Source organism: Parambassis ranga, chromosome 17, assembly GCF_900634625.1.
Source record: "Parambassis ranga chromosome 17, fParRan2.1, whole genome shotgun sequence".
NCBI lineage: Eukaryota > Metazoa > Chordata > Actinopteri > Ambassidae > Parambassis > Parambassis ranga.
In genome coordinates this window covers 9595198-9614128 of record NC_041037.1, presented here as the reverse complement: position 1 = coordinate 9614128, position 18931 = coordinate 9595198, and the positions used below count along the sequence as shown (strand labels likewise).

The 18931-nt window shown below is 39.7% G+C and overlaps 1 long non-coding RNA gene across 1 annotated transcript in view; it reads right to left on the bottom strand.

Moving 5' to 3' along the window:
- Positions 1-2204: 2204 nt before the first annotated feature.
- Positions 2205-18931, bottom strand: part of LOC114449762 (uncharacterized) — a 32492-nt gene continuing 15765 nt past the window's right edge. The window contains exons 3-4 of the long non-coding RNA XR_003672013.1: positions 10453-10456; positions 2205-2221 (exon numbers count right to left, since the gene is read on the bottom strand). This is a non-coding gene — a long non-coding RNA (uncharacterized LOC114449762). The remainder of the gene's footprint in view (positions 2222-10452; positions 10457-18931) is intronic.

Sequence of the window (18931 nt, the reverse complement as noted above, 5' to 3'; positions counted from 1 at the left end):
GTTGCTGAAAGGATTTGTGGAGTCAAAGGCAGCGGTAGATGCAAACACTACAGATCTTTTTTACTCCCAGGTATGAAATATTAAATGGAGTTTTAACGATAGCTGTGTGCACCTCAGCAGAAACCTGACAGCTCTTAAAAATACAGAGCAGAGGTTGGAACACAGGCGACTGGAAGGCGGGGGAAACGCACACAACTTGTATTAAATCAGAAAGTGAAGTCAGCTTCCTACTGAAGATTAAAATTGTATTTAAATGTGGCATGATCATGTGTTGATTGTCTCTTAGAGCTGCACGGACGATGCTTCCTTCAAAAATCCAAGTCACTTTATTGCATGGTTGTTTTGTAATAGCGATTTCATTTACCAGATGTAATTGGTGAAATTAGGAGGAAAAAAAAACATGCCTAATCTATGTCCTTACTCTCCCTGTCTATTTTCTTTTTCGGTTTCTTCCACTCTTGTCTTTTTTCTTGTCTCTGGATAGCAATCAATAGTTATTATCTGCCGAGTGTCGCGATAGACACTGCACAGAGCCCCCATTCTGAGTTGATGGTGCTTTTTCATTATAGCTGACACTAGTCTAAACAAAGCAGGCCTATTTCCCTGCCACCAGACAAACACAGTCTCCGTAATGGCACCAGATAAAAGAGAAGCAGGAGGGAAAATTGAGTTTCACATAATGGGGAATCACTAACTCGGGACTACTTCTTTTCTCACTCCATTTTTCCACATCTTTCTATCAAGTATTTGGCTAATACACAAACTGAATGGATGTTAATTGTTTACATCTTGCCACCAGTCCGTCCATTACTCAGTTCTTTCATCATGTTATCCAGTCCAATTAACAATGTGGTTCTACCGTCCATCCCTCCATGTGTCCATCAGTTCGTCCCCTCCATCCATCTAGCTGTCAGTAGGTGAAGGGGGGGGGGTTGTTTTGTTTTGACGGGGTTGTTGTTTCATAAAATAAATAAATGATATCTGCGCAGCGGAGTGGAAAGCATAACGAATGGCAGTTGGAGAAAAGGCAATTTAGGGAGAAGTGCACTGGCTGGCAAAGGAACAGAATGGGTTTTTACTGTGAAGTATAACCAATGCATTACAAAACACATCACCAGAGGTTTATTGAAAAAGCCAAGTATCCCCCCCCACACACACACACACCCCTCACACACATACCACCCCACCCTATGAAAATGGCCAACATTATCATGGCCTACATGGTTAGGCACTGAAAGTCACTTTCAGAAAGTCAGGGGAGAGGTTTTTATTGCAGTGGAAGCACAGAAATAGAAGAGCCCCAGGTGAACGACGGAGCAATAGGTGGTGGTTTTACAGTTCACTTACATGCATAGGTGCAGATAAGTCTCATGACACAAAGCTCGGGGGTTAGCAAGGAATGAATGCATAGCAATTTACAGTGTGCGCACCTTTGCTATCCATGTCTGTCGCACAAAGTCATTTTTAAAAGCATGTAATAGACTACTGCGCTAAAATTTATTGCCACCGACAAAATAAGGGATGAAACCAGCTTACAAAAATCATGTCAAAATAATTTTCAGGTTTTTATACTGCTCGGTGTGACTCCCTAATTGGCTGTAACCACCAAAATTATGTCCTTCCCCCCAGGTTAATGTTTGGTCGCCTGTTCAGTCAGGCCAGATGCAGCATGAGACCTGTGTGCTGGCAGATAAGCAGAAAGCCTCAGTTAGAATTACTTAGTGTCACTGCCAGCCAACAATAAACCATTAAAATTTACTACCTAATGCAAAGGTTAAAATAGCAACTGCTTCCAACCATAGAATTTGATTCCAAATAAAAATTCTAAATTCTAAGGGGAATAATTTGAGAATTTACTGAAGAGAAACTCAGTGATTTCAAATAAAACAAGAAGTTATTTGACATGTAGCTCTAAGTTTATTACATGTTAAGAGGATGCCATCATCTGCTGTCTTAATACCTCACCTATTTTATGAGATTATGATGACTTGCAATGCCAACAGCAGTACACTCATCTGTATTTTCTTTGTTTGTTTATCCATAGTAATGTAACAGGACACCATTAGCATCTGCATCTACCCTGTAACTGCTGAGTGACAGATCACACACCACAAGCAAGCAATAAATCCCTGTAGGTTCTTTCTATAGAGATGTTCATGATTATAGATAGATTAACATTAATTCCAAACAGGGAAGTTTCACATTTTATACATATTTGAGGCTGGCACTTTAATATAAAATGTAACTTTCATATAAAGTATATGATATTTACCATTGTAACACTGAGCCATACACTGAGATTCCAAGCACTCCATTTATAACTGGAGCTGGCACCCTGACTAAGTGTTCTCTGTCAAACAGGAAACTTAAGGCTTTATGTGTTATCCAAGCCTGCAAGCAGATTCAGTTAAATGCCAGTCATGCTGATATTTTAAGCAGAGCAGTCATCTTAAACTGCAAACTTCTCATTCCTTTCAGTTATATTTGCTGTCTTCATAAATAACTCAATCTATTTGTACCTTCTGCACACTGCTCTGCACTATAGACTATACAGAACTATGGATAAACTGTCTGTTATATCGCTGTGGAAAGCTCCATCCATCGCAATATTGAAAGTGTCTCTGTTCGCGCTTAAACTTGTGCCTTGGACATTAGCACCTTAACACCTGGTAAGTCCAAATACATGCAAAGTGGTGGAGCTGAGACAGGTGGGCAGTCATGGAACTAGAAGGCTTGCTCTGTGAGCCCACCACTCAAAGCAGCCATGCCCATATCAATGTGAAATTTCAAGGTTCTGTTGTAGAGCAGAGCATTTTAATATGGAGGTAGTTCTTACACGGTGCAGGGGGAACTGCAGTGTTTTTTGTCACACAAAACAAAAACATTCAATCAGGATGGAGCATAGATGGCAAAATAAAACGTATAGCAAGAGACGTGGCTGCACTCTCTATCAGGCTAATTGTGGTCATAGCAACACCAGCCTTCCCTGCTTTGTGTCTCTTGGCTGATAATGAAGTGGAGTCAGGTATTTGCTTTGCTGAAAACCTCACACTTTGAAAAGCACAAAGGACCTTTAATTTACATGATTATACTTTACCTTATCCACAGAAACGGTAAATAACTTGTAGTAAAAGGGTGAGTCTTTGTAGCTGCAAATGAAATGGGCTATCAAAGCCAATCATCAGCTTTTTGCAGTGATGGAATGGAAACTGATGTGCTTTTTGTCTGTTGTCTGAATTTTAAGTTATTTTTAAAATATTGGTTTCAGGTTGGAGGACTTTTAGCTTATAAATAGGAGAGGATACTTGCAGGAGTTAGACCTTTTTGAACTTTTTGTGCTGTAACAATTTTTTCTCCTTTTCAGATCTAGAACATTCAGAGTTATTACAGACTTGAAGTCTTATTGCATTCATACAAACACAGATACTGCTATACACACTTCACTTAATGGACATTTTTCACTTATATCACTAGAGACAACATAACATCAACGTAGCACTCCTGGTGCTAACACATCATTTATGCACCGACCTCACTGCGGTACATTGCGCTCTCTGTGTCTTTCAATTGGCTCAGTGGAATGCATCTGCTGTAACCATTGTTTGAAAACCAGGTAGGGCGCAACATGGACAGCTGAATAAAGTTGTTCCACAGAAGTGGAGGGGCTGCAATTTTCCCCCTACAGTGTGGCAGTGGGAGTCCTTTGTGGGGAAGCATTATGTTGGGGATAATACGGCCTTGTAAAAAGCATACACCGCAGTCCATGAGAAATGACTGACAGACACCCAGGCTGTTATCACATTAACACCTGGAGCCAGAGAAAATCTGCCCTTCACTACAAAAGTAGGTTACCGCGGGCCGTCTTTTGCAAATGCATTGTGCTAAGAGGACATATTAGACCACACAGGTGATGTGTGCCTTTTACTTTTGATTTTAAAACGTTTTTGTTAATGTAGTTTTGCAGCAACAACCATGAACATACATGCAGATGAACTGATACACCAGACTGACACTGCACAGCTCCATACAGCTTATCTATACTATCTATATATTAATAATGTCTTAATCAACCAATATTCTTACTGATAAGAGGACCACATATCCTGTTTCCCCATCAAACAGTTGGAACTGATGAAGCTGCTTGGAGTAGCAAAGAAACGTCTTCAAGAAAACTCTACAAGTCCAGACGCCTCGCTTCAACCTTCTGGATGATATTCATACATTTGCCTCAGGGGCCAGTGGAAGCCTCAGGGGAGCCCACTCAGGGACGTACAAAACAGATGATGATAAATACCATTGTTTCTCTATACAGTTTGCAGTTTCTGTATACCTGTTAGTATTCATCATTGATGGCTTTGAACCCTGACCCTGACTGAAACCACTGAATGAATTGTTTTTATATATTTGTTTTTACACAAATATTAACAGTTCCCAGATAATAAATCCTGGCAGTGCTTGCATAAGAAACATCATTATCCAACGATTGAATGGTTTTATGAGATTTTAGTGTACAAGTTTATGTCCCCCTGTGGCTAAAATATAACTTTTTATTTAGAGCAATAGAGCAGTTCACGGGTCATAATTTCAATTTGTCTACTACTTCAGTAGATTCATAACTGAATGTCTGATTGTAAAAGTGCACATTTTGTGGCACTACCACATTTAATTAAAGCTTCACAAAGCCACAGTTGTGGCTTTTCAAAACTTTTGAAAAGATCTTTTCCTATTATAAAAGTTATAGTTTTGTACCTTACCAAACCTCAGCCACGATTTTGATGAATTTGTATAGATGTGAATGATTCTGGTAATGGTCAGTAGTTCTGAAAAGCGCTTGCTGTTAAGCAGAGATCAGAGTATAACAATAAAGATAGAAGTGATAAGTGAAATGTTTGGAACTGAAATGAGTCCAGTTTGAATGTGTTTTTCATTCTTTGAAATAGCTTTATTTCCTCTTGTTTATTTCCTGTTTATTCTGTGTTGAGCTGTCCCTGGATGGCAGATGTGTCATGTTTATCTTAGAGAAATATTGTATGTCTACAGGTGTATGCTGTGCGGTCTGCATTCACAGCATTCGCCTCTGTATGCTGATGACCTGAGTATTAGAGTGGTATCTGTCTGACTGTCTGAACTCCACATTTCCCAACCACAATATCACAACCCTTGCTGAGTGAATAGCGATCTCATTTTTATTGCATGAACTGTTTCGGTTGACTTTTCGTTTTGTGTGCAAATGTGTGTGTGTGTTAGAGCACCATCTTGCCACTTTTGAATGCGTGTTTATGTGTTTAAGAAGTGTTTACTTCAGTCAGAGATATCCTCTCGGAGCTATAGGGGATGTGTTGGTAATCTCTGCTGCACAAATACATAATGTAATGATGATAAGATTAGCTATATCCCCGTGTTTGCTGACTGGCTAAAGAGAAAGAAGGAAAGCATCTGTAGAGAGTAATAAAAGAGTCCCACTATCAGCTGTACAAGCACAGATAAATGGGCTGTAGGGGGCTTTGTATATATATTACAAATTAAAAGGGAGACAATGTCAAAAGTCGTCCTTTGGGGGGGACATGGATCATGGATGTTACACTAGAACTGAACATCACTGACAAATACTCCATTAGTAATGCACCGAGAGCTGTGTGTTGAAATGTATATACTTTATAAGAACCATACTTTAGTATAATCATGCACAATATTGGAGTTTTTTGGCTGACGTGCAAAGTTCTCCAACTAATTTTGACTGACTACTGAAGCTGATATATGCACCCTTTTTCCGCTTGATTCCAGAGGACATCAAGCCCCTACATTACATTTTCACATATAAAGGGACAAATTTATTTCTGCATACTTTGTCAGACATTTCATTTTCACTTGGTTGCATTTGGTTAGGTTTAAAGCCAGTGAGAGTCGTCATCATGACGTTTCTTGCAGATGTCACATCCTGCTCTACAGCACCTCATTCCTTTGTCTTTTTTCAAACATTTCCCTGTTTAATTTCTAATTTTATACAGCTTCACTTCCTGCCCTCACTCGTTTCCTGCCTCTGTGATTGCCTGCCCTCCCTGATGTGTTTCGCCTGTGTCCTGTTGTTCTCCCTGTATTCAGTCTCTGTGTTCCCTTCCAGTGTGATTTGTGGTTTCTCTACTTTTTCTAGGTGTTTTTGGGCCTGGACTCTGCTTAGCATTTGGGATACTTTTGCCAGAGTTGTACTATTTTCTTGTGCCAAATTAGTTAAGATGTAAACTATCAGCTTTTGCCTTAGGTTATGTCAGTTCATTGTCACAGAAGTTTTTTCCTAGATAAATGTCTTTGAGTTACAAGGTCGGTTTTATGTCAAAGTCTAATGTATCTCAAAGTCTGTTTTCCTAAACCTCAAAGTAAACTAAGCTTCATGACAGGCTTCAATTCCCTTAAATAGGAGGAAGCAATTGTTCTAGAAAACCTGAAGCTAATAATGATGTTTTCCTGGTAAAGTCAGGCTCTAAAATTTGTTTTTGACAGAATGTGCTTTCATTAAGAGTTCTACACCAAAGACATCATTTTTAATGTGCACACTGTTGGGAACAAGTTGAGGATTAGTTGTCAACTTGCCTGCATTTTGGGGATTTCTATACATTTTATATTTAATTGAAAAATCTATACTTAAAAAACATATGTAATGCATGATAAAGGTCATCTTTGTCAGTTCAATCTTAAGTTTTATTTGCATTTGAATATTTATGATAAGCTACTGAATTGATGGATTTGTGTTTCTGCATGGTGGGCTTTAAAAAGTTGTACAAAAACATGTCACAGTCGCTTATGGTCAGTTTATTTTCATCACCGTTCTCCTTCTTTGACTGAAATGATTAGTCAGTATTTGTCTTTTTAGTGCTTGTCACAGTGTTGCAGAAAATTGATTTTCTAAATGTAAAAGCCTGTGCATCATAATACATAGTCCTTACCTGTTATTGATTATCTTTCAACCAGCTTTGACATGGCCTCTTCGGATAATTCCGCAGAATTAGTAACAAGGAGCAAGAATATGGCAGTTTTTTACAATTCAGCAGAGGTCTGTCACAACTGCTGCCTTCTGCTGAATAGGAAAGTGGAGGTGAAACCTCTTTTTGCAGTCAGAACAGGAGTCCTGCTGATGTACAAGCCACACAGCATAACTATACATCATATTTATGAACACATTTGCAATGTGAAAGTGATGCAGTGTCAAATATGTAGGACAGTAGAGAAGATAAGCTCTAAAATACTACTACGAAGCACTGATGTTCCAGTTAATCTACTTCAGCCTTGCTATGCAGATATGTCCTTATCACTGCTATCTTTGTGTGTCATTTCACAGACTGGAATGTACAGACACACAATTCTTCATACCTATCACCATCACTGTGCTCTCTCTCTCTCTCTCTCTCTCTCTCTCTCTCTCTCTCTCCCCGGCACTCACACTCATACACACAAGTTCTATATGTTTTTCTTCTCACCCAAACACTTATCATACTTGACTAAATGTAACCCTAACTTTGTCGAAAATATAATATTTATATCACATATATTTGAGTTCTGTTCCACACTGTGTCTGTAAATATGTTTATGTCCCCACAGCAGAAGTAACACAAACACAGACACACACTAATTTCCAAGGCACAAGGGATGGTCACCTTCCTGCTCAGTGGGATGCTCTCTGCACTAGAAAAACAGTGCTGAAATATTGGCATTCAGAGAGCAGAAACAAGCCAAAGGCCAGGGAGAGGGCACACAAATCCAACCACACGGTGAGAAATGAAAGGATTACTTGGAGTGCAAACAACAGAGAGATGAAAAAAAAAGAATGCATGTGTTAATAATTAATGATATGTTCTTAGTGGGCTTTCATGATGGTTTGGGGGCATGTTGACAGTTATTACATGAGAAAATACTATAATCACATATGATTGAGATATTATGGTTCACACAGGTAACCTGCAGTCATCTAATTTCAACTTTATTCATTTCCAGTTTTTATAGCCACACTCATAAAAGCCATAATTAGATTTGTTATTCAGGTTACATCGGGTGGTGTTCTGGCTGCATTACAATATACATATATAAGTATGTCCCTGATGGTTAGTCCACCCATACATCACTGCAATGTAGTGCAGTAACACCACCATTGAATAGGTTAGAACTGCAGGTGGTTATGATCTGTATAAGGATATATATTGAGTGCTCATCCACTGCTCCATCACTGACACTGCAAGCTTTACTACACACAGCAGCATTTCTGTTAGCAGGATCAGAGGTTAGCTTATCTAGTTGTATGAATTCTGTGTTGTTCAACCAGGCCTCTGTAAAAAAAGTAGGGATTTCCATATCCGATCCGGAAAATTGGGCCTGATTACATTGTTTCAGACTCGATCGGAATTGGATGCTACCTCCTGATCAGGAATCGGATATATATTTATTAGGGCTGTCAAAGTAAACGCCTCTCTTTGGCTTGTAGTGTACGGGTATGATAGTCGCCTTTGGAGCGAGAGGTCCTGGGTTCAAGACGTTGATAACTCAGTTTGTATCGGATCGGGACTCAGTATCTGCCGATTCACCAATCCCCAGTCCTCAAATAAACCTGACTCGAGGGCAAAAAAAACCTGATCTTGACATCCCTAGAAAAAAGTAAATGAAGGAATGTATTATGTGTGATCTGCTTTCATTAGTGCCTGGTGCACTAAGGTTAGGTTGTGTAGCCACTGGGACCCAAGACACTAAATACAAAGCTGATGCAATGTGTTTACATGTAATAACACTGCTTTGAGCATAACTGAGGTAGAAAAGTGCAGACTGTTTATCATTTGGTTGGTTGAGAGTTTATTTAGTGTTTATTTTAGTATTGTTTTTGTTCCCACAGAAATTACACTCTGCAATGACAGACTGTAAATGCTTAGTGTCGCGCGATCCCAGGTCATGTTGTCATTGTGCTGCCACTGTATCCCCGCCAGTAAACATACAATCAGCAGACCTGTTTTTGTTTTAGTGTCAAGTTTCACTAAGAGAGCAATGACATCGGCAGAACTGCCGAGGATGACGCCAATGTTTTCACTTCGCTTTAATTATTCATTAAAAATGTGTTGTCTGTTTGTCCTGATAAGCTACTGGCTCATTCAGTTTTGCACAGCCATGTGAGCAGAGCTGGTTTAGCCAGCTGTAGATGCTGCTCTCAACTCTTCTGTCTGCCTAAAATCAATGTCCTCCTCCAAAAAAAACTAACAAAAACATAAACACAAATGATCTGATTCTTGCAATTCTTCCATTACATTGTATCTCATTTTGAATTTAAATGCCAAAAATATTTCAGCAACGTGGCTTTAACTTTAAGATAAAAAAGGCAAAAGTTTAGAAATCCAGCTTTTCCAACAACTCAGCTTGTTAGTCGTAGCGCATAGAGTTTAAATTGGCAGCTCAGAGGTGACAGGTGTGTGCTCCTGCTTTGCCAGTATTTGTATTCATCTCACTTTATTTAAGAGGCTGTGTGTAGAGAAGGGAGCAGAGGGCTAAAAAAAAGACAGTCTAATCAATTAGGCTTTCAAGGGCTCTGCTCCCCCCCCCACCCACCCACCTCCTAATCAGATACAGCCCTAATTCTCCTCTGCCAAAAACACACTGGGAGGCCAACCTAATGAAGAGTGAGGTGCAGCCATGTCAGACCCACCATGAAGCAACCCGTTTTTTTCCCCAACATTTCCAACATCCTAAAGGAAGATTCAATGCTGGAGATGTTCAAGTGCAACCTTCACATCTTCACTGGTGCTGCTGATGAAGTGGTTGTTTTGGCAGCTATGTAAGCGCCAGCCCAATCCTCTCATGTAATGATCTGACAGCTGTGACCTTCATGGGAACCTGTCCAATGACCCCGCAGGTGGAAAGCTGCAGCCGCCTGCCGCACTGGTATTAGTAGACAGACACCTCTTCAGGGAATGGGGTAGAAATAAGAGGAAATGTTTGGCGCAGAGGAGAGAGCAGCAGCTTGGAGACACAGTAATTTGTCTGGGTCTGAGCCTGCAGAGCAGAGTCAGGGTTGCACAGGGGTAAGGCCAGAGTGTATACTAACAGCACATGATGAGCGTGTGCTGCTGTTGGAGCGTAAAGTCACAGTGCACAGTGAAAATAACCCATGCTGAACTCCACTTTTGGCTTATTTGGAAGGAACTCTCAACATGCTTTTTTCTTACCGAGTCACTTCTTGACCCTTCATTAAAAGACATTACAGATGTCAGCAACAGTCCAGATTTTATTGTGAGCTTACTTCCCAAATACCTTAATTCCAAATTTTATAGCTGTGTGGTTTTGGAAAGCAGCCTTATTTCCCTGTCATGCATAATTCTTCATTAGTCATCATCACTCTGAAAACAAGTCACTCACTAGATGTCTTGGCTTTTGCTGTGCGGACCAGAGGTGTGTTCTGGGGGCTTGTGGCACCGTTCCGTTTACCATACTGTGAACGTAATTAAATCCAAGAGCTGCCAGTATTTACTGGCGAGGGGTGGGTAGCCTCTCTCGGCTCTTCAAACAGCCCTCCATCTGCCTGATTGGATTGTGGTCCCAGGCAGTACCAGACATGACATGGGGCATTGGAAGGAGGGAGCCCAGAGTGAGATCCCAAACCCAAACTCCATTCTGTTTTTAATACTATATGACCTAGCTAGGGGGATTCTCATAAAGACAATATACTGTGTGTGTTTATTTATGTATATAAACGTAATAAAAGCAGTTATAGTCCCCACAGGTTATCATACTTGATTAATGTTTTCACTGTGATGTTTTTTTCTTGATAGGGGAAAATGCATTAACAGATACAATCTAGACTAAGAAACATTTAGTGTCAGCAGTGTATTGAGAGGGGCAAAGATGCACAGATTAACTGTCTAGTGGGTTTAATGACTCAGTGGTGCAAAGATTTATGTAAAAAAAAACATTTTAATTAATTCCCTTGATACAGTAATGCATATTGGTGAGTACTTATGACTGACTGTGATTGGAAGGGCTGTGGGACTTCACTTGAGATATCAGGATTTTAACCTAAATTGCAATATTATTATTAAAAGTTTCTTCATAATTAATTGTGAAACTGAATTATAGTTGTTTGTACAGTAGAACAGAAATGACAAACTAAACACTTGACAGCTTAGTCTTACTCTGCATGACCTGCAGTCTCCACTCTCACCAGTAGATGGCTCTATACCTTAACCTTAGTCCTTTAACAACTTAAAGGTAGGGTAGGAAATTACATTCGGATGCACTTTTTGTTGAATTAGTGTAACTTCTCTTCACAATCCGATAGCAACCGATTAGTTCGGCAGTTTCACTTTAAAACGAAGAATATTAATCATCTGTGGAAGCTATAAAACGCTAAAAACATCAGCCAATCCTACAAGGCGCCCCTGCGTGGAGTATTGGCTGGTTGTCACTCTCTTCCTGGTCAGCGCGCATCAGAGAGGTGCGTGCATGATGGTCGAAGTCACAGACTGGTTGGGAGGCGTGGCTTCGGGGTGAACTCCGAGAGAAAGGGGCGTGTGTTTACTTTCAAAATCTCTCACTGAAATAATTTTCAAAATCTCCTACCCTACCTTTAATAACACGCAACTAGCTAATTATACTTCACTCTATGCTTCTATCTACATTATAACTTAAAAGTTTATAGAATTCTAAACATACTATGCCAAACAGGCTCTGTATTCTGCAGAAAAACATCCCAAATTCTCTTTTAAGACATTGCATTCCCTTGTTGTTTCTGGCTAGGCTGAATCGCAATCAGGTCAAAAAGACAAATCTGCTTGGCCAATACACATTGAGGATGAAAAAATGAAATCATTTTAAAATAACTAAAATGATCCTTCTCTTTATTCCACAGCCCAAACAAGACATACAAAATGTCATAAAACAGAAACAAACAGATATTTATATAATTTTATTCGTCATGCTGTTTTAAAGCTTCGCCACCAGGGGGGGCTGCAGGTGCTGCAGCATCCCTACTACCTGCGCCACTGATTGGAGGAGCATGTGAATGCACTATTACACTCTGTGTAACATACTGTCTGTGTCAGATAAAAGACAATTTCCTTCCCTGCATTCTGAAAAATCAAGTGTAGGAGATATCTGAAATTTCAATTCCCTTTCCCATATTTTGCACCTCTGAACAGAGACCTCTAAAAATACATACAGAACATGCAGTTTCCAGCAGTGCAGCTTTTCTTCCATTTTTATTGGTACAAAACCTCAGTGTGGCCCTTTAGTAAAGGACAAATGCAGTTTGACTGTTTAAAAGGGTTTGCAAATCCATATGAATCTCCCCCCGCTGTGCGTGTCCTCCCTCTCTCTGCCTACACCTATAAGAGCCAAACATTCACTAGTATGGCTGCAAGCACTCGGTGTCAAGTGTAGCAGAGAATTCAAAATGCTATAGCTACAGGTACTGGAATTTTTCCAAACATAGTTATCATTTTGCTGAGACAAAATCCTGATATTTTCAAGTATATCTTTGATACTGTCATGTGGATTGAAGGCTGTTCTTTGGTGTGTTTCTTTCAAAGGCATGAAATAGTATCGCCATTGTTCCATTTTCTGCTGATTAGACCCTGTTACCTCCTGTTTCTTGGACAGTTGTTCTTCAGAGTACAAAGACCATCAGGGCACCGTGTCCTTGTCACGAGCTCAGCGTGGAGGTACCAGTCATACTTATTACTGCTCTACCTCACCCGGAAAGAAAAAACATCAGAGCTAAAGGGAGAGGAAGCACACAGATAGATAACCTCTGATTATGGCAGTTACTGCTTATTGTGTGTGGGGAAAAGGTAGTCATCGAGGTGGGGGTTAGGGGGCCTTGAGAGTCAGAGCAGACCAGAAAGACAGAGTGAAAACAATGATGGTTATGATGAAGCCTTCTTGATGTGAGCTCTGTACTGAGCCAGCTGTGAGAGAGGGCAAAAGAACCTCCTGTGGAGACACTGATCAAATATAGTGTTTCAGTATAGCAACGAGGTGCAAGGAAAGGGCAGATTAAGACATCGCCTTTGGTCTGAGTCACAGGCAGGAAGAAGCATGCGTGGAAAAAACAGAAAAGAAGTGAAACTAAATGACGGACATCTTGAAAGCTTTGTGTGCAGCGATGTGCTTTTATGACTGTGGAAAGAAGCAAGATGTGTTTCTCTCTTTTCCATTTCTTCCTATCCTCCCCTGTGCTACCCTTATGTACACACTCATGCAATCATAAAACAATTTTTTCCCTCCCCCTCAATCGTCCTCTGCGAGATCAGTCCTGGTGAAATAATCTTCTCCAGGCAATTCACCAAGGTTGTGCCAAAACAAACCTGGAAACATGGCCACTGAAGACCTTATTCAGTTTTTTATTCTCATCCACATACATTCCACTTCCCTCACACGCAAGCAAACACATATAGTTGTCAGCAGTAATCTACATGTCATAGTTGTGATTAATGAATGTGATTAATTTTTCCTTCATGTTAGATCTTTCTTTATTCATTTTGTGCTCCTATACTAGTGTTATTTCTCTCTCGTTTCTATCCTCCATCTTTGGTCCCTTTTTTTCTCTTTTCATCTTTCTCTATCATGTAATAAGGACTCTCTCCACCAGCTCCCCGTTCAACCAAACGTCGGCATTCATCACATCACACAGGAACAACTCAACAGTCCCTCTACCGTTGCGTATTAGAGAGGGAGATAGGATGTGGGATTCTGCCTCTATCTAATTTCCCACAGCTGTAAATTGAAAAAAAAAGCTATGAAATGAAGGAAATGTGGAACTCTTCTGACAAACTCTAATAAAAGATATCAAATCAGCATTTTCTGGATACACTTCCACCAGGTAATCATAAACTTTTTCTCCACGACTGGAAAATCTGATATCATAGCTTTTTTGTATAAGTCTGAAATAAGCAACAAGGGGAAAGTAAAGGGAAATAATACTTTAGGAGGCTAATAATACATTATTGCTTTGGATTAAATATGTATCAGCTTGATGTGATATCTCACTTTTATCTCCCTCTGGTTCTTGCTCACTTCCGCTCTGCAACATCACTACAGTGTCTCACATGTGAGACAGCCACATGTATAATCCACAGTGTGGGGTACGCAGGCAGCAGGCTCTTTATTCCATCAAGCACTCAAGAAACAGGGACTGTTAAAACCCAGGCACAATTCCAGTCTTTTCCTGTTTTGGCTCTAAAGTTTTATGCTGTTTTACTGGGTGTGATAATTTGTTTGAATTTGAAATCAAACTACGTATTTTTAGCCTGTTCTTCGAATTGAAGAAATTCTGGATTGTTATTGAAGGCCAGCATTACACTGTAAAGACTTAAATTCTACCAGTACTTTTATAGTGTTGCCATTCACCACCATTGACTACATAATGTGACTGCTACTGACCGCTCTTACTTATATCTTACAGAGTTCTTGTGTGTTTGTGGCTACAGTTTATATTAGGCTTGTGCAAAATCGTATCATGTGCAATTAATTGTCAGAAAAACTGTCACCGATTAATATTTGCCACTTATCGATTACGGCGATTATTGCCTCGTCATGATGATGCATTTTTGTGTGCGACGTACTCTCACCATCACCCGCGCACATGTTAGCCCACAATAACAATAATGGTGGAAGGCAGTGTTATTAAGTTAAATGATGCGGAGCAGCATGTTCCTAACATAAGTTCAACGTCTGTCACCATAAGCCGGAGCACGAAGAAAGCCGAAGAAAGCGTAACAAGGACACGCCGGCTACAGCTGTATATAGTGCCGCGACATGCATTAGGTGAAGCGTGGAGCATTGGTCGTTGCCATAGTAACTGGATTTTTGCTCGTATCAAAAGAATGAACTCCGACTGGAGAAGCTGCCTCCCGATCTTTATTTCTTTCTTTATTATCTTCCACAGCGAGATAGGAAACATTACAACAGCGGATTCTCCTCCAGCAGATATTGGAAAGAATTCCACTCTATCCACTATACAATCCGCGATACGTTTAGTCATTGTGCTCCTTACGACCAAACTAAGCGCTGGAAGAACGTAAGGCAGGTTGATTTGCACAGACATACATTTAAATGTGGAATTGTCCGGTTTGTTTGTAATGTTTTTTCTGCTGCTGTTCTACAGTATGAGTGAAAACATGCACTAGTGTGCGACATATTCTAGTCACAGGTTAATTTGCACAGACACATTTTTTTAACTTGAAATAATCACTGATGTGACTTTTCTGAACTTATTTGTCCTGTTTAATTTTGTGTTAATATGCACTGCTTTGTGACCTTAAAATAAGAACTTTTGAAGGACAAAGTTACTTTAATGTTTGCTTCATTATTATTTTGAAGCAGTTTGTGCATTGTGCATCTGTTATCAATATATATTTCAAACATGGCTGGTTTGTGACTAATCACTACTTACCAGCTTAACCTGTTAGAATGAAGTAGTTAACTTGACTGATGATTTGTCGGTATCATGCTAGAACACTGTGCCGATTTAGAGTCAAAAACATGTAAGTGCAATTGTCATTAATTAATCGTCAAATTAATCGTTATCGGCTAAATGCCACAATTAATCGTGATTAACCCTAGTTTATATATATATATAAAATGCTGTATGAGAGAGCTGCTAAAATATATTTAATTGCTTTTACCAGACAATGACAAGAAAAATACAGCGGTGGTTATACAGTAGAGATAAAAATATCTCATATAAGACCTGTCTGTTCAGCTCGGTGGTGTTGTGAGTCATCGCAAATGTAAAGACACAGAAGTTATCACGTGATTGTGCATTTGTGAAATCTTTTTTTTTTTTTTTTTTTACTCAAAAGCAAAAATGCTTGCAGAATTTTCAAGAATATCATAATTAAAGCCAGAGGCCTGTTGTGTGGCTTTCAACTCTTTTTGGGGACATTCTTTGAACAAGAAAGAAAAAGGAAAAAAAAGTAGCCAAGCAGTCATTAAACATTGCATCAGCATGGCTCATTCTTCCTCCTCTGTGATATTCTTCCAGCTGTTGAAACCATTTTATTCCTCTATGTGCGGGTAACAGAACAATAATATGTATTCATGCAGCATTTCTTTGAATCAGTTGACATCAAAAGGGATGACATTGAAATAAATGAAACATGTTGCTTCATCATATCAACATGGCTATGAAGATTAGGTTTAATTTGAAAATAGGATTTTATAATCTGTGCATATACATTTTGCAATCAGGTGCACCTTTTAGAAAACATTTTGATATTCTAAGTGGGAAAAAAGTAATCAGACACATCCTGTCTGATCTTTAAGTCTGTGCAAGATGATGCATTTTATTGCATACATAAGGTTTTTCTTACCCTTATTGAATGTATGTAATGAGCGTGGATGATATGCCACTGGCACGTCCTCAGGCATTTCCTGGAGCAAATGCAAGCTCAGTGAAATTAGTATTTTGAAGTGTAGCTCTCACATTAATAATAAAGCCATTCAGAGATGCTTAACTATTTCTGCCAGATGTGTTAAAAACAAAGGCAGTGAAGGTGGCTGTAATGTGCACTTTTTCTATAGGTGTGTTGATCTCTGCAGTCCCCCGAGATGAGAGGAACCCAATTGCATTCTGAAGAGTTCTTTTATTTCTCCTGTAATGAGCCGATAGCCGGCGGGTAGCTGTTGTCTCCTGCTGTGTCTTATTCTGTATTGATAGTTTCCCTTTCAAACACACCTCATCCACCCCCTGTGGCCTGCCGTGCTAGGTTGCTACTGTGCCTCATAGTTCGCCCTGACACTAACTCTAATCTTTACACACAGCGAGCAAGGATGCAGAGATCGCCTTTCAAAAGGAAAGACAAGTTGTGTTCATAGACTATGACATATGTCTGAAAATGGGTTCCTGTTATGTTGATATGGCTCTTCCTGAGGTGTTCAATTGACAACCCACAGCAGGTGACCACCGATTAATCTCTCCACCACACTGACAATGAAGCAGCAGTGTGGCTAAGGGACTTCTTAGATGGATATCGAAGCAAAGCTATAGTGTGAAGAGAAAGGCAGAGCAGACTAATATGGTTTCCGCCCAGGGTTCAGCCCTGCCACTGTGTCACATGTTAAAGAAATAAATGTTTTTCTATAAGAGATGTGCTCTTCATGTCCATTGTTGTGTTTACAACAGCAGCGCTGTCAGTTCAGACTGAAAAACTTTGCTCATTATCGCAGCCAGAAACGAATAAGGAGGATTAATGAAAAAAGCCTGTTCTACAGAAGCAAAGTTGATCTTCCAATTATATCTTATCCACATTTTGTCTTTAGAGCGAATTTTATCAGTTGTGGTATGGGTGCTAATTAGAACTAATTAGTTTCCAAAAATTGGAAATAACACAGAATTAGGCAAAGCCCAAGTGAAAGCCTGGTCCGAATAAAAACCCCCTATGTGCTGTCTGGCTTGAGAACCTCCAGGCATGCATGTAGCATATTGTAGTCAATTTGATTTTAGTGATAGATTGGCTAACAAACCTGAGCTGATCTGACCATTAGTAAAGAGCACAACAATTTCTTTATTAAAGTTTGTGTTATATAGCGGTTGGAGTGGGAGTAATTAACAAAGGTGTGTTAGGCTAATGAGTCCCCCGGCTGAACCTCATGAGAAAAAATAGTGCTGCCGCTTCTAAGGTAGACTCCAACTTCATCTTGGTGGAGGTGGTAGGAGAGCTTATTGATTATCTCCCGCTGTTTCTGTCAAGACAGAGAAAGCCTCGTAGAGGAAGTATGCAGCTCCAGCCCTCCTTACTGAGGTTCAAAGACACAAGAAGGCTTTGTGTCGCTTTGAAGGGGCCAGAATGGATATAGTCTAAGGGCACAGGTTAATTTTTGTTTTAATTAACTTGCGCACACAAGAAAAATCATACATAAAAGATATGAGCATCCAGTGTTTTTTTCAGTAACAGAGAAATCATTGTAAGTCCTTTTGTGTTTGCAATATTTAGTCATGACTAGTAGCCTGTTGATGGCATTGTAACAAGTTAGAAAAGAAAGCACACCTATGGTTGGTGGAGAGTTAACAGAGGTCACAGACTGAGAGTGTGGGAGAGTCTGCCAGTGTATGTTAAATGTGAGACACTGGGACATGTTTTGTTGTTTTGTTGGATATGGCCTACACTATCCTGTGTAGAGTTGCTCAAAAACTAACTACAGTATATTAACTCTAACTCTAAGTCTCTAAGTCAGAGAATTTGTGGGGAAAAACAAATCAGAAAAAAATGTAAACAAAATTTCATCCAAAGACTGCCCTAATATGTCATCTAATTGTTCATTAATTATATCATAAATCACTGTGACAATGACAGCTAGACCCAATTACAAATGTTACGGTTGGCCTAGTCCTCTATCAAGCCTTATTGTCCCGAAAAACATTATTGTATACAAATCACCTTGTTTACTTAAAGTCGGGGCCATAGGTCATGGAAGCATCTGGTACATTCTAACTCCAAGTTTTCTTAAACACATATTACGCATACACAGTTTGCTGAAAAAAATGTTTGCTGCAAATGTCCATAGGGGCAGGAGGGCAGAGCTTGTTCCTGGAGAAAGTCGCTGCTTGGAAAAAGTTGTCAGTAACTTCAATGATGTTCACCGATTCTGCATTCAAGATACAATATTGACTTATATAAAATAGACGGAACCTACAACAAGCTTCACTTTGTCCTTGAGATCTAAAACCACATAGACCAGGTCATCCTCTGAGGGAAAGTAAAATGTTCTAAAGCAGTATGACCTCAATTGATTGCCTCTCTTCTCCAAACTCGACACCACTTTCCCTTATATTTGCCCATTTTTACAACCCAGTGCAGTACGAACACAGTACTTGCTTAAATGACCATTTGTGTTCATAGGTTTATGGAAAATAGGAAAAAAATGCATAGATTTCTGTCCTTTGTCGTAACAGATTCATTGTGTACAC